Source organism: Rhincodon typus, chromosome 9 (assembly GCF_021869965.1).
Source record: "Rhincodon typus isolate 14 chromosome 9, sRhiTyp1.1, whole genome shotgun sequence".
Taxonomy (NCBI): Eukaryota; Metazoa; Chordata; class Chondrichthyes; order Orectolobiformes; family Rhincodontidae; genus Rhincodon; species Rhincodon typus.
In genome coordinates, this window is record NC_063340.1 from 51,305,613 (window position 1) to 51,322,357 (window position 16,745).

The following is a 16,745-nucleotide window of genomic DNA, read 5'->3' on the forward strand; positions in this document are numbered from 1 at the left end:
TTCCCCCTCTGACCATTGTCAATTCGACCAGATGTGGTAACGTTATACTATACCTGAAACTGTTGACAACAATCAGATGTAATACAGCATCCAGCATATTCCAGGTAATCAACAAGATATTATTTGGAAAAAAACAAAATCAGAGGATATTAGCAAGTCACATTTTACGAGAATTATAAAGTGATAAAAGAAGAAAACAAGTGTAATTCAAGCTAGTTCAAATAATTTTTTTTAAAAATCCTTTTAAATTCCAGGCAAGTTATCAATTCCATCTGAAGTGATTATAACAAGGACCACATAGAATATAATTTCCCTGATTGGGTCTGTTAATTTGGCTAAATTAGGGAGCCCTGGCTGACAGAATATAAACGGGAGTGTCAGAGGTTCTGTTCAATTTGACAGCTGGCTTAGAGGAAGTTGGATCAATGTAGAGGACTATCCATGTGTAAATAAAGGGTGATTTGGTGATGGCCTCTGTGGAGTTGTTTCACTGGCAATGAGAGTGGGTTTTAGGGTATCATCAGCCTGTGCAATTTTTCAGTAGACAATGAAGAACGTTTTGCAAGGTCTACGCCAGATTGCCATTTATCTAGATGACCTGCTAATGACTGGGCCAATAAAGAGCACTTAGAGAACTTTGACATTGTCCTTTGGACATTTCTCGCAGGCGGGCATACCCCTTAGAAGGGAAAAATGTGTGTTTCAGGCACCGTCAAGTGACCTACTTGGGCTACAGGGTTGACTAAACTGGGTTACACCCATTGGAAGATAAAGTGAGGGCAATCAAAGGTACCCCGGCTCCCACATCTGTACCAGAGCTTAGGTCTTTGCTTGGACTAATGAACTATTACGGAAAGTTCATACATAAACTGGTCTCTATCCTGCCACATTTGCATCCATTCTTATAAAAATGTCAGCCTTGGAAATGGTCACAGAGCCCAAGCCATAGTTTTCAAGGAACTGAAGCACCAGCCATCATCCTCTAAGATGTTGGCACACTATGGTCCCAAGCAAGATCTGATATTAACATACAATGCCCCCCCTTATGGCATCGTAATAGTATTAGCTCATAGGTGGCCCAATGGAGAGGAATGCCCAATCGTGTAAGCATCTAGCACTTTAGCTAATGCAGATAGGGAAAGAAGGTTTGGTGGTTATTTTAGAGTCAGGAAGTTCCACCAATACCTTTATGGATGTAAATTTGTAATAATAGTGGACCATAATCCCCTGTTAGGTCTACTTAAAGAGAACAAGGCAGTACCATAGCTTCAGGCTGAATTCAGCAGTGGGTTCTAATACTAAGTGTGTATAATTAGGCCAAGTAGCAAATGCAGATGCATTGAGCCACCACTGGAAGAGTCTGTAGTAGCTTTAAATTTTCTACATGCACTTCCAGACACAGCTGACAATATCAAATTTTAGATGCAGAAAGATCCAGTGCTGGCAAAACTGAAATAGCTGGTAGTGATGGGAGAAGCCAAAGGGCTGTCACAAAAAGAACTGAAACTTTTTTGGACCTGGAGAGACCAGATCACAGTAGAGGATAGCACATTATTATGAGGAGCAAGAGTAATTGTCCCAACAAAGGTCACTGCCAGACACTGGCTGAACTCACAAGGGTCATCCAGGGGTTTCCAAAATGAAAATGTTGGCAAGACATTATGTCTGGTGGCCAGGATTGCATGCAGACATAGTTGTGTTGGTGGGGCAGCGCCCAGAATGCCAACAAGGACAAAATTACCACCAGCAGCTCCCCCACATTCGTGGGAATGTCCAGTAAACCCTGGATTTAGTCACATGTCAAATATGCAGGTCCTTTCATGGGCTCAATGTTCTTAGTGATTGTGGATGCACACACAAAGTGGCTGGGCATTCATAGAGTTCATTCATCAAACACGGGGATGACAATTGGAAAAACTGCATGCACCTTTCACAAGACATGGACTCCCGGAAGTGTTGGTCACAGATAACTGGCCATCATTTACCAGCAGGGTAGTTTGAGTATTTCCTAAGCTAAATGGTATTTGTCGTGTAAGGGCAGCTCCATACAATCCATCATCTAGAAAGAGCAGTCCAAACTTTGAAAGCAGGCTTAAAGGAAAAGCATGCAGCTTTACTAGATACCAAACTGTCCGAGTTCCTATTTGATTATAGGACCACTCCTCATGCAATTACAGGGATAGTTCCAGCAGAGTTGCTAATGGAGAGAAGACTCTGCAACAGGTTAAATCGGATCTTCCTGGACTGGGGAGGGACGGTTAAACAGCATCAGGAATGCCAATGCCAGACACAAGACTCCACTAAGCGAGAGAGACAGTTTACTTCAGGGAATGAGGTTTGGTGTAGGAACCATGGGAATGGCCCTGCATAGGGAAGAGGCATAGTCGATGTGAGGTCAGGTCCAGTGACATATAAACTTCATCTAGATGCAATGGTCCTAAACAAGCAGGTAGATCATATGAAAGCTGCAAACTTGCAAATGGTGTGGGAGCAAATGGTGCCCAGCTCCTTGACTGCCTTTCCATTCTGGAACCCGTGGGTTCTCCCTCTCTGTCAAACTTTAAAGATATCTCAGAATCTGAGGTGGACATGACGGATGTTGTCACCTTGATACCTTTGCCGCCTGAAGAGGAGAATGAATTTCTTCTGAGACACTCCAGACGCAAGTGGCGAGCTACTGTGTGTTACCTGCCGCCCACATCAAAGGCAGTGTTGGAGGAACCTGACCTGGTACTAACACGTCCTGGGAGAAAAATACAAAAAAAAATGTCCTCATACTCAGAAGGAGAGTAATGTAGTAATTGTAACAAGGTCGGCCAGGTGGGGCTCATAGAATATGAGTTCCCTGATTGGACCAGATTAATACTCCAATCAGGGAGCTCTGCCTGACAGAATATAAACAGGAGTGTCAGGCATTCTGTTCATTCTGAGGGCTGGCTCTGAAAGAGCTGGATCAATGTCAAAGGACTTTCCATGTGCAAATAAAGGATGATTTGGTGATGGGATAATGATCTCTGTGGAGTTATTCCATCATCCACCTCTGCACTGATGCAATAGATTTTCAAGTGAACCTCCCATCAGCTGAACCTTTCCACCAATAGATGAGTCCAGATTTTATCAAAGACTAAATTGGACTGCAATTTCCAACAACCCTACACAGCCGATTAAATATAGAAATCAGGCACAACCTTCCTGAAATGCCCTGTTTCTTCGGTAACAGCCTCTTGTCTAAAGGCTCAGCATTGAAACACATAGAACAACTTGAAGTGGTGGAGTTGTAGTACTTATTCAATAGATACCCATTAAACATATCAGGAAAATATTAAGACTGGTCTATTCATTTATTGGTGAAATTTTAATAATGTACTAAGTGTTAATTACTGAAAATTACTTCTCTGACACAATGTGGACTTCTACAAATGGGAAGTTTCATTCCTTCAGATATTTTTGTTGTTCAAGATTTTAAAACATTGATAATTTAAATTAAAACATCTTTTCTAGTTCATGTCTGTCCTTCTCTTTATTTTGCTTTCTTCATCCAATAAATATAGAATTAAACATCCTTTATTTTTATTCATTCATGGGATGTGGTCGTTTCTTGCTAGGTCAGCATTTATTGCCCATCCTGAATTGCCTAGAGGGCAGTTAAGAGTCAACCTCAGTGTTGGTGCGGAGTGACATGTAAGCCAGACAAGGAAGGACGACAGTTTTCTTCCCTAAAGGACATTAGTGAACAAGATTTTTTTTTCCTGAAAATTTACAACACTTTCAGGGTCATCATTAGACTCTTAATTCCAGATTCTTATTGAATTCAACTTCCACCATCTGCCACATCAGAATTAGATCCCAGGTCCCCAGACGCTATCTTGGACTCTGATTTAATAGTATACAAATCATACCACTAAACTATCATCTCCCTTTATGCTTACTTACACTGACCGGTTCCGATTTCTCAGATACTGAAGCCGTCAATATCTGAAAACCTAGACACCATTCAGGCTTGGGCTAATAAGTGGCAAATTACATCTGTAGCACAAAGTAGGCAATAACTCTCTCCAAAAAGGGAGAATCTATCAATGTTCCCTTGACATTCAATGGCATTACCATTGCAAACCCCCCCACTAGCAACATCCTGAGGGTTACCATTTACCAGAAAATGAAATGCATGAGCCATACAAATGCAGCAGCAGGTTAGAAGTGTGGCACTCTATAGTGAGTAACTCACCAGCTGACTCCCCAAATGTCCCAATGGGTCCACTATTATAAAGGTGCAAGTTAGGAGTGTGATGGGATACTCTCTTCCTGCCTGGATGGGTACAAGTGCGACAACATTCAAGAATTTCAACACTTTTCAGGATAAAGCAGCCTGCAGGACTGGCACCCCTACATCAACCATTTTAAAAATCACTCCCCCCACCACAGTCACACAATGGCAGCAGTGTGTAACATGTACAAGATGCACCGTAGCAACTCATTTAAGTCTTTTTCACCTGTATTTTCCACACCAGCAGCCCCTTTTAAAGGATAAGGGCAGCCAATGCACGGGAACACCCAACATCTCCAAGTCACATACCGTCTTGGCTTAGAACTAGGAATATTCCTTCACTGTTGCTGGGTTAAAACCAGGTGACTCCCTTCCTAGCAGCTCTATAGGCATACCTACACAACATGGAGTCCAGCAGTTCAAAATGGTGATTCACCACCACCTTCTCAACCATGATTAGAGATGGATAACAAATGCTGGTGTAGCCAGCAATTCCCCTGTCCTGTGAAAGAGATAGTGTTAAAGAAATCACTATTGCTAGACATGTCCACAAAGATCCCAGACTTCTAATAAAGGAGATTTCCATAAATCACTTTAGCCATACCCCCTTTGGCTAAGTTCCTAATTCAGAGCACAATGGGAAAAATGGTCATGTTGGTATGCTAGCTTCAAGACATGCCTCGACATGCCTCACAGGAATACAGTCAGCAGTTCTGACTACGGAGTTGGAAGGTCATGCCGATAGTAGAAGAAGCAACTAACAAAAGATATAATCACAAGATTAGATCATATCTAACAACTAACAAAAGAACAGATAATCGCAAACCAAGATCATATCTTAAGAGAAGCTGGATGGTGGATTGTCAAGTCTACGACCAATGGTCAGCAGCTTGTGATTGACTAAAGCTATTCTTCAAGCCAAAGAAAAGAGGTATAAAAGAACTGGTACTTCAACAGATCATCTGTGACAACCACAGACTAACCGTCATGAAGAAGACCTTGAAGCCACAAGCAAGAGAATGACCCTTATATTAAAGTGGCCTGGCTAACTACCTCAGAAGGGGTAATACCAGTTTTTTTGGTGATTTAGTTATATACTAGTGTGAACACATAAATCTTTAAGTGTACCTTTAACATAGAAATTCTATAGTGCATTATTTTATTAGTTGTCCATGTTTTTGAGATTCTGCTTAGACAATTTAGTAATAAAGTTAAAATTGTGACAGCATTCCACTTGTGATTCTGGCTCCTTGTCTGGCTCCACTCATTGGCCACAAAACAGGGTTGCTATGGTCAACACCACAAATTCCTGTGCATGTGTCCATAGTAAGCTAGCACCATTTGTTCACTGCTGATTGTAAAATCTGGGGCATGATGTTTCCTCGATTCATTACAATTGATCATGGTTGGGGGATGAAACAGAGAAAGTATCAATTCATTTGGTAGTACTGAAATGAAATATTGCCAAATTAGTAAATTTTACATCAGTTGCCAAGCAGTAAACATATTCCACATGTTATATAAAACATTCTGAACAGTTTGTTCTTCTAGATGCCCAGAAGCTTTCATTCTTAATCTGTTGTGAATCATTGAACCTTGGAGCATAGATAGTGGCCATTCAACACATTTGTGCTATCTCTTTGAAAAAGCCTTCCAATTAGATCCACTCCTTCCTCTTTACTTAAGGAATGTAAATCTTTCCTTTTCTAGTAAGTACTGCTTGTGAAAGTTCTTATTAACTCTACTTATAGCACTAATCGTGCTGTGTGTAAAATTAAGCTTTTTTTTTGCTAAATATCTTAAATGTGTTTCCAATCATCATTGCCCCCTTGTCAATGCTAAACCCAGTATGTATCATCTTCAGGGAGATGTAATAGTTTTTCTTCATGTCAAATATGTAATTTAGTTTTGTCAAGTTCAGTAAATTTGCTGCTTTATAATCTATGAAGCTCTGACATGTTTGGGTTACAGCAGAACCACTATAAGCATCAAAACTGCACTCCACACATGCATATATTCAGGAGTTCTATAAGATTAAAAGAAAATTGTTCAGTCAGATCTGTTGGTATTTCTATAATCAATCCTATTGGGAAATTAAAATGTTGCTACAAATCATTAACACACAGGAATACTGTTTTGCCAAAATGAATGTAATCTAACATGAAAGATAAAAATATAGTCTGTATGATCTAGCAAAACGAATTGCTTGTCAATAATTTAAATGAAATTATACTGAGGTTTGTTGCTCCACCATACTAGTCTCTACCTGGTGAATGGCAATAAATTGCACAAACATCTCTCTTCCTTAACATGATTGGATCTCACTTGGCACACCTGAAGGATTTATGTGCTTGAGGTTCTTTCCCCTTCGTACTGCTGACAGACAAGGTAGAAATGAAGCTGAGCTTGTTTGAAAATCCTTTGTACTATTGTTTCCAACTTTAACTGGATGACTTCCGGGAAATTTATGAACATACGAATTAGGAGCTTAAGCAGACTGCTTGGTTCCTTCAGCCATTCAATAAAGTCATGGCAAATTTGTTTGTTTGGAATTCCGCATTCCATTACTCCCAATAACCTTTGATTGTCTAACAAGAATTTGTCTACCTCCACCTTAAAAATATTCGACCCTGCCTCCACCTCCTCTGAGGCAGAGACTCAGATATTCTGATGGGCAGAAAACTATTTCTGTAGTTTAGAGAGAAGTTGCATGTCAGAATTGTGTAGAATCCCAGACACAGTTGATCCAGAGGATTACCTTAAGATTCCAATGTGCAATTGCCAAAAGAATCCATTAAAGTTGAAGGATCCGAAACAATTAAGCTAATAGTTACTTAGGAAATGTTCGAGGATTAAAAACCTATTTTAATTCCTGGATAACTGTTAAACTGAATGCCAGGCTCAATATTGACACCCGCAACTAAATCTCCATCTATGTCATACAACCCTTGGATTGTTGACCAATGTGAACCCCTCATCCACTGGCATGACACTCCCCTGGATATGGGCACCTCTGCCAGTGGACCCAATAACTGCCCCATCCTACCAGCCTGACACTCAACATCAGCACCAAGGCACCACCACTGGACCTGACACACATCACACCTGCCATATGAAACCCCTGGGATGATATCCAGCACTCACTTTACTTACTTTTTTCCTTTGTAAATATCTATCAAAACTCTTGCTATCCTTTTTTTTAAATTTCTCACTTGTTTCCTCCAAAATTCTAATTTCTTTCTTCTTATTAATCTTTTTGTCATTCTCTAACATTCTTTATATTTTGTTCACTCGTCTGACCTGCCATTTGTCTTTGCACAATTAAATGCTTTCCCTTAAGTTTGACTTTTTTTTAGTTAACCACAGATAGTGGGTCATCCCCTGCGAGATTGTCTTTATGCTAGGAAGATACATGTACTTATTCTGTGTATTTGGAAGTATCTCCTTAAATATCTGCTGTTGCTTCTTTATTGATCTATCCCCTAGCTCAATTCACTTCAGCTAGCTCAGCTTTCATACCCACATAGTCGCCTTTGCTTAAGTTTAAATTACAAGTATTAGATACACTCTTCTCCCTTCCAAATTGAATGTAAAATTCAGTCATATTATGTTTGTTGCTTACCTTGAAGTTATTAAATAATCCTGTCACATTATACAATGCCAAAACTTCCCATTTCTGAAAAAGGGTCCCCACCTGAAATGTCAGCTTTCCTGCTCCTCTGATGCTGCCTGGCCTGCTGCGTTCATCCAGCTCCACACTGTGCTATCTCTGACTCCAGCATCGGCAGTTCTTACTATCTCTGAGTGAGTTTAAACATTAAAAGAATGTTTTAATATCCTATGATTCACCCCCAGCTGCTTGCAGAGTACTCGAAGTTCATTTTCAATCCCTGGTAACTTGGGATCAATCCTGGAGGGTTGGCAACAATACTCCCTCCTAATGCAAAAAGCTAAAATACAATGACACTGTTTAAGTAGCATTGGGATTGGATTGGAAACAAAACAGCTAGTGTGGGATGTGGGAAGATCATCATGTTAAGTGTGCATATTGCAAAACATTTGAGATGATAAGACCAGAACTAAAACTAGGCAGGCAATCAAGCCAGAAAAGCAACATGTTCAATGCCATGCTAATCATAGTGTGACCACAGCAAACTGAGTGAACAGCAGTAAAATGCAGGGAGTTTCAACTGCAACAAGAGAACAAAGAAACACACTGCAGACCAGCCCAGAATGCCTCAAGGAGAATTGAGGAGTACTTAGGTGGGTTTAGATGTGTATGGAAGGGGATGATGGGAAGGGAAAGGGTCAACCAAATCAGACTGCTGGGGATGTAAATTAGGAACACGAACAGCCCATTTGACCCATCTAGTTTGTTCCAACGTTTGGTAAGATCATAGCTGATCTGATTGTGGCCTCAACTCAATTTTCAGGTCTATCTCCCTAATCCTCTTGGCTCCCTTGTCAATCAAGAATGTATCAAATTCAGGGTTAAAGATATTCACTTTGACTTTTCAAAACTCCAATACCCATAAGGCACACATCAGAGGAATAAGAGGATGTGGGGAGGGGGTGGTGTGAGGAGGATGGGCAGGCAGAATGCTCACCCACCACTGCCCCTCTGCCAGAAGAATGTGAGCTGGAAGCCGAAACATTGAGAAGCCTGTCCCGCAGCCCCCTGCCACTAGTACTGTGAGCTAAAGTGCTTAATGGTGAATGTGGAAATAAGTCTCACCTTTCGGAGCTGCTGACTTATCAGATTGACTAGGGCTCAGTGATGGGTACTGCTCAGACTGCAGATAGAGGCTCAAAGAGAATTGTCGTAAGTCCTAATGTTTTAAGGCAGGAAGTGATTCTGCAGCACAAAAAAGGAAGAGGAGATGTGGGGTGGGAGGAGTTTTGAAGGGTATGCCACATGGAAGAAAGAGGGGAAATGACATCTTGAGGGGTACCCTCAATGCGAACAGGGAACCTCCTGAATGAAGTACCCACTGTTAATCTTTAGGTAGTCACATATTTAATGTTTATTTAAGGTTAAAAACAAATGTGTCATGGCTATTAATTGTTGAGCACAGATGTAAGGAGCACCTACAGGCAGCAAGGGGGGAAGGAGGTTTAAGACTGATTAGTCAATCAACTTGTGGTTTTCTGTTTGGCTGCCCAGTCAGTGTGGGCAGTGTATCATTCAGTTTAATAAGCTTGTTAACAAGCCTAATTGACCTTCAATTGTTTATTTACATATGGCAGGTGAGCTTGGGGGACTAGCCACCAACCTATTTTATGTACACCTTGCTGAAAACATACCTTGTGTGTACACATAAAACCTAACCCATAACTTATTACTCTTCACCTGCCTAGATATTCATAACTGAAACAACAACCAAGATGCTCTGTGCCATTTGGGACAAAACAATGTGTTTGATGGGGTCCTCATCAGACTAAACATAGACTCTCAAACTACCTTGGCTGCTATGTTTACTATCGACAGGATGCACGGTAGCAACTCACCAACAGTTATACAGTCATAGAGTCGTACAGCATGGAAACAGATCCTTTGGTCCAACTCGTCCATACTGGCCAAGTTTTCCAAGCTAAACTAGTCCCACTTCCCTGCGTTTGGCCCATATCCCTCCCACTTTCTAACAGTATTGTGAGAACACCTGCAATCCATGGACTACTGTAGTTGAAGAGAAAGGGAAGGAACACCTCAGGACAGCCAGATAGGGATTGGTAATAAATAGTGGCTTTGCCAATGAAGTTCTCGCTCTGAAAAACAATAGACAAATAAATTATGACAGAATTAGTATTTTCATGTTGAACTTCAGGATAATGTACTTATTTCTTGTGATTGTGCAAAAGAAATATTGTTTCAAATGAAATGAAAGCAAGACTGATCCAGAATAATACAGAAATATAAATAAAATTAATTTAGTTAAAATGTACCAAAACCACATTCTAACATTTTTATAGTTCTGAAGGTTTATGAATAAAGAGAATGGGAATTAAGTTGGATTTATGGTGAAATATTTTAAGTACATTGATACATATAACTTGTTAATTCCTGATGACATTGTCCACAGTAAGTTGGCAAGTATCTCTTTATGATCGGTTCTCAACTATTTCCCTTCATTGACTCCACTCTTTCTGTGGTTTTAGAAACAATGATGTTCACAGTACAGAAAGAGGCCATTGAACCTATCAGGTCTGCATCAGCTCTTTTCTGGAGCAATCCAAGAACAATCACACAGTTCTGCTCTCTTCACAGAGTATCTAATTTTCCCTTAAGGACAAAATGTTCTTTGCTGTGCTCTGTTGCAGTGCAGCAACGCTGCTATGTAAATAGATTTCTCTTTACACAGTGGAGGATAAAAGGTTCGAACATCTGCTTTTTACTCTCCCTTTTGCTTTTTTATGATAATGTTTTTTTTTACTTTGGTTCCATTTTTTTCCTCAAAATATTTTTCTGAGAGATCTTTCACTTCCATTATTCTTTTTGATGAATGGCAAGCCTGACCAGGGATCCAATCAGGTTTTGGATCAAGATAATAGGAGCAGGGGTGGATCAATCTAAAAGATATCCCCAATGATTTATTTCTTTGCAGCATACATTCACTCCCAACCCTTCAGCCCTCTAGTCTGCACTCTTCTTGTTCTCGTTCTTGCTTCCTGTGAGCTGGGACCCCACCTGTGTGCTTCCTAATTTTCACAACCACCACAATGCCCCAGATTTTGTGATCAGATGTAGGACAGTGAGGTGGACAGAGAATAACTGTCCATTTTAGAGGATAACCTTCTTTGTTATAAACTTGCTAAAATTGCCTCGTGATCATCACACTTACCATTTCTCCACAATTTTCTAACCTCCATTTTATCCCGTTGTGCTCTTCACTGTCATTTGCATTCTATATCGTCGTGTTTCCTATGTCACACTCTTTCCCAATGCTGCATCCCTTATCCTTGGCTGTTAAAATCAGGTGGTTTCTACATCAGGTGATCATCCACACTGTCACATTTAAGCCCATGTGGCATACTGAAAATCTATCCCAGGCATTAGGATTTTCTCTCTTTTCTACATTGCCTCTAGCTTTTGAATACCTCCCTTGTTTCTCAGTAAGCTCAACTGGAAATGGTACACAAGGTATGGTTTGACTAGCATAAATAAAACATGGTCACAATTTTATTTGACTTACTTTAGCTCATAATTCAGCAGTGTAATTGTTTTGTTGATTGTTGTTCTACATTGACTGAGTATTTCAAATATTTGAATGTATTAATACTTGTAAATTACATCCTTTACTAATTCAACACTATTCTTGATGTAAGGAATTTGACCACGATTAATAAGTCAACAGACACCATCAAATTGTAGCAAAGTGAAAAGATTTATTAAGCATAAAATAGGACTTAGTAAGTGAGGCAGTAATTACACAATTTTCAGGTTATACTTCCCATTGCAACAATGACCAATGGAGCATGCAAAACCTGAACTCCTTTCATTTTGCAGACTTCTCAAACAGTACTTTCTTTTTAAACTCTTAGAATTTTCAGATTTCTGTAGCCTGTTCGGGCTTCTTATGCTTCTCAGATTTGAGGTAGCAATTGTTCTTGGTCTTTGGACCAGTTTTAGCTCCACGACTAAGAAGATGGTTTCAAATTCCTTTATTATACACTAAACAGTGAGAAAGTCATAGAGTCACACAACATGGAAACAGACCCTTCAGTCCAACTCATCCATGTCACCCAGACATCACAATCTAACCTAGTCCCTTTTGCCATCACTTGGCCCACATCCCTGTAAACACTTTATTTATATACCCATCCAGATACCTTTTAGATGTTGTAATTATACCCACTCCAACACTTCCTGTGGCAGCTCATTCTATACATGCTCCTCAGTGTGAAAAGGTTAACCCATCAGATCATTTTTAAATCGTTCCCCTCTCGCCTAATGTCCTCTAGTTTTGGGCTCCCCACCCTTGAAAAAGACCTTGGCTATTGACCCTATCAATACCCCTCATGATTTTATAAACTTCTATAAGGGCACCCCTCAGTCTCCAATGCCCTGGGGGAAAAAGATCCCCAGCCTATTCAGCCTCTCCCTATAGCTCAAACTCTTCAGCCCTAGCAACAAACTTGTAAATCTTTTCTGCACCCTTTCAAGTTTAACAATATCCTTCCTGTAGAAGGGCAACCAGAGTTGTACACAGTATTCCAAAAGTGGCCTCACCAAACCTGTACAGTCACAATATGACATCCCAACTCATATATCCAGTGTTAAGACCAGTGAAGGTAAGCATGCCAAACGCCTTCTTCATCACACTGTCTGCCTACCTGCAACACCACTTTCAAGGAACTTTATACCTGCACCCCTAGCTCTCTTTGCTTGTTATCTAGCAAACCTCTTAAGCCTATTGACCAGTTACCAGGGCATATAGTTGATATTTAATTGGCCCTGAATATCTGATAATAGCTCCTAGTCTATTATACTCCTAAGTTGGATAATTTTCACATCCAGACACCTTGGCCTAGTATTCCATTGAGACTCTGGATTCAAGAGTCCTACCTCAATTTCCAATTAGCTGGTGGGGCAAAGGTCTGTGTCTCATACATGGAAGGATTCTGAACACAGCAGAACTATTTGAACATAGTATGACTATGATGCTGCTTGGCCTGCTGTGTTCATCCAGCCCTGCACCTTGTTGTCTCTGTTATTTGAACATAGTGCCAGGTTCAAACAAATCTATCTTTTGCCACAGCAAAGGCCTTACAAATTCACAACCTTTAAAGCAGAAGAAAAAGCTTGTGAAGGTCAGATAGGTCTCTACAACTTTCAAGCTATTTAAATATGCTGACCTTTAAACCTGCCTCTGTCTTGATTTGAAAAAAATGTGCAAGTAATTTAAAAATTGTTTGTTGATGTGATCTCAAGTGCTGTCATGATTGCATCATCTGACTGCTTTTCACAGCCTGTTATAATCACAAGAGGCTGTAAATTCATAGTTTGATTGGCAACTCAAAGAGATTATTAAAGAATTAGCTATCTTTAATGCTGAGTTCTAAATGCAATTGTTTGTTTTGATATGGAAATTAAGAAATTCATGTGTTTTGAATCTGCTAAATGGACTTTTATGAATGAGATGGATTTTTGTAGTGAAAATTGTAGTTGAGATTTAGCATTTTATCTTAGTGTGGTTCCTAAGGTCTACCAATGGTGGATACTTAGTGAGTTGACATGGAGGGCATAATGGCAAAGGGTGATGTGTAAGGAATGTGAGGTGGCAGTTAGTTAACAAAGGGGGACATGAGGGTAGGTGCTTCAAATTCTGTACATCCACGTTGAGGCAAAAACCCAGGCTGTTATCAATTGATGCTAGATTATGTCAGACTGGGGTCTGCTTCATGCACTTAAAGGCAAATAAGCAAATCAGAGTTACAACGATACACTTAAATTCTGTGTGTCATGTTTAAACCAATACAGACATGTTAAAACCACAGAAATTGGTACATCATTTAATTATTTTACAAAACATATCTAAAACATGATTTTCTCATAGTGAAGTACATATATCCACTTTTTCTTCCTATGTGTAATATTTTTGTTTGAACTTGACTGTGTTAAATTTAATCTGTCATTGTTCCATCCACTTGCCTTAAAGTTATCACCATAAATTTTTCATAGTGGTTAGCTCTTGTCAAGCCTAAGAATTAGGAATGTAGTCAAAATTATGACTTCATTCTGAGGTTTGCTTTGTTGGTGAAAATTTGGCTCACAAAATGAATACACTATTTGCAAAACTTTTCTTAACATTAGAATGTTCTAAACATTTTTTAATTACGTTATTGTCATCCTAGAGATCGCTAGACAGTACCAATGATGTCATTTCTAGGACTGTTCAGCACAAGGAAGGGGAATAACTTTCAACATTTCTTGTTTTTTTTAAAAGAGGTGGTCAACACAGGAAACTGCAACAATTGTAGAATTTCCTTCCTTGTAAAGAGGTTTCACTTCAGAAGGTCGGGTACAAAAGTGGAGGTGGAATTTGAGAGCAGGACTGAGGCAGTGTTACACTGTATTAGTAGGCCATCTTTTGAATAGCAGGTTAAATTGAAGGTATTAAAGATCCCACGGTAGTGCTTTGAAGATCTCTCCAGGATCCTGGACGGGATGACTAGCCATCCTGTATTTTACAACATCACGCTGTAATTTCGTTCATTGCTTTCTGCTTCATACCATTTGCTCCAAATTTCTGGTATCCTAGTATTTATTGTGCCCTTGGACCTAGCAGCCTGCTGCTGCACAACTACTACTGTAACATCCAGCCAGGGGTCTGACTCATGAAGATGCCTGCGGTGTGGGGAAAGCGCAGCCTGAGTCTCCGTAAAGAAGCTAGCGTGAGGGGTGTCAGCCTGGAGGTAGAAGGAGAGGTCTCCGCTTGAAGCCTCTATCCCTCCCCCCCCGGGGTGGCCAGGCTTAAACCAGTCACCACCACAACTCCCTCGTCCTCAACACCTCAAATATTCAATCTTCCAACACTTCTCCCACTGTCCATGTAGGGTTATGTTTCCTTGGAATCGGTCACTTTGGTTTTGATATCGAGTATTCATCTCCCAAACAGTGTTCTGTGAACTAGTTGCGTGACTGCATTTTAAACGCACTTAATTCTTTGTGCTGGCTAGGATATGAACGGTGCTATACAAATGCAAGCTCTTTCTGGTGGCTGAAGTTGGAGGCGCACTTCTTGGGGGGCTGGGGGGAAGACCATAAATTGCCGTCAGTAGGAGGCACTCCCCATTAAAAATCGTCATAACAGTCTAAAAGAGAGAGACGTCGTTGGAAATATTCCTCCCTAAAAGTAATAACCGAATCAGAAAGAAAGTGTAGAGTAAATCTATGCGACTGCTTCAAATGGCGCCCAGGAAATGATCTTACTCTAGTACATTAATCATTTCCTTTGTTACTAGAGACGCGAGAGTGAAAGGGGGGGAACTGTCTCTTTGAAGATGATGAGAACAATTAAATAACTAATAGTGGGTTAGTGATGGTCATAGTGATATGGGGAACGGTCTGTTTGGTTGCTCTGGAGCTGGGTGAGGCACCTCTTCAGTAAAACTCACGTCAGTATTTATAGTCCCATGAGTCAGTCTGTAAACTTTCCACCCGCTTCACCTAGGACCAAGAATAAAAGAAGCTGTCACGGTTCCGACTGCCATCCCTGTTTGTTTTTTTACTACCATGTTCATACTTAGTAATAGATTAATTAGCTGCTGCTTGAGTAGATTTCATCGTGTGCTGCCCCTCCTACTGACCCAGTAAATCCACTCAGCTGTCTCTGCTGCTTTAAACCACTGGTCTTGGTGGACATGTCTGGAGCAAGTTAAGGCTGAGCGGATTATTGAATTCCTTGCCTGCTGTTCTGTCCTTTTTTTGTACTGTGCTTTTTGTTACAATGTGCATTTCTCCACAATAAATATCCATTTGCCTTCTCTATGCTGTAGGATACAAGCAAACAGCTGAATAGGCAGCTTAGCCGGGCCTACTAAATATATTATCCAGTAATTTATTGTATTGCCATTTGTTGGACCTTGGTGTGTTCAAACTTGCAAATTAACCACAAATTTACGTACATTTCAATAGTGACTATCCTAGACAATTACTTAATTGGCAGTGAAGTACTTGGGATGTCTGAGAATGTTAAAGATTCAATAAAAATGCATGTTACTATACCTTTATTGCATTTTTGTCAACTGATACTTGCGTACACAAATGGTCATTTTGAACTTAGGTCGAAATAGTGACTGTTGTCTATGAAACCCATTCATTAATTTTCTAAATGTGACCAATCTATAAATTGTCAGATTGGTTCGCTGGCATATAACTAATTCATCTACAATGCTGTCTTAAAATACAAGTTGCAAACACAGTAAATCTCTTGGAGAACTAACATTATAATGCACAAATGCATGAAAGGTATTAACAGTACAACCTTGAGAGAGCTGCATCTAATCTGATTTTCCAACCTTTTGTGTTTGTGTTCAAACCCAATTTAGATTTCTGTATGTTGTATGTGATTTCCATAAAGAACAGTAGACAAAACTATCTGAAATGAGTACTTTTCACTAATCAAATGTTTTTGTAGAACTAGTATGTATGCCAAAGGGGAGAAGGAAATTAAACTTCTAGATATCAAACGACCTTTATACTTGTTGACATCAAAACACATCCTAGTTTGCTTGTTTTTAAAAAAAACAGGAAAAGTAGATAAGGCTAGTAGAAGTAAGCGAGAAGTGACCATTTGGTTTCGGAAATGTCTTTGTATCACAGTTCATCAGAATTGAGCAGAAAAATAAAACAGACTTCCTTAAACAAACACGATTTTATCCTTCTATTGTAAGAATCTTCAGTTGCAGTCCAGCACTTCTGAGAATGCTGAAATCATGTATATTGTAAGATGGTGTTGTAGCGAGCAAGCGCAAACTATTT

General features: G+C 39.9%; 1 protein-coding gene across 1 annotated transcript in view; it reads right to left on the reverse strand.

Annotated features, from left to right (window-relative positions):
- LOC109930350 (putative deoxyribonuclease TATDN3) overlaps window positions 1-16,745 on the reverse strand; it is a 94,488-nt gene that overhangs the window by 25,494 nt on the left and 52,249 nt on the right. The window lies entirely within an intron of this gene.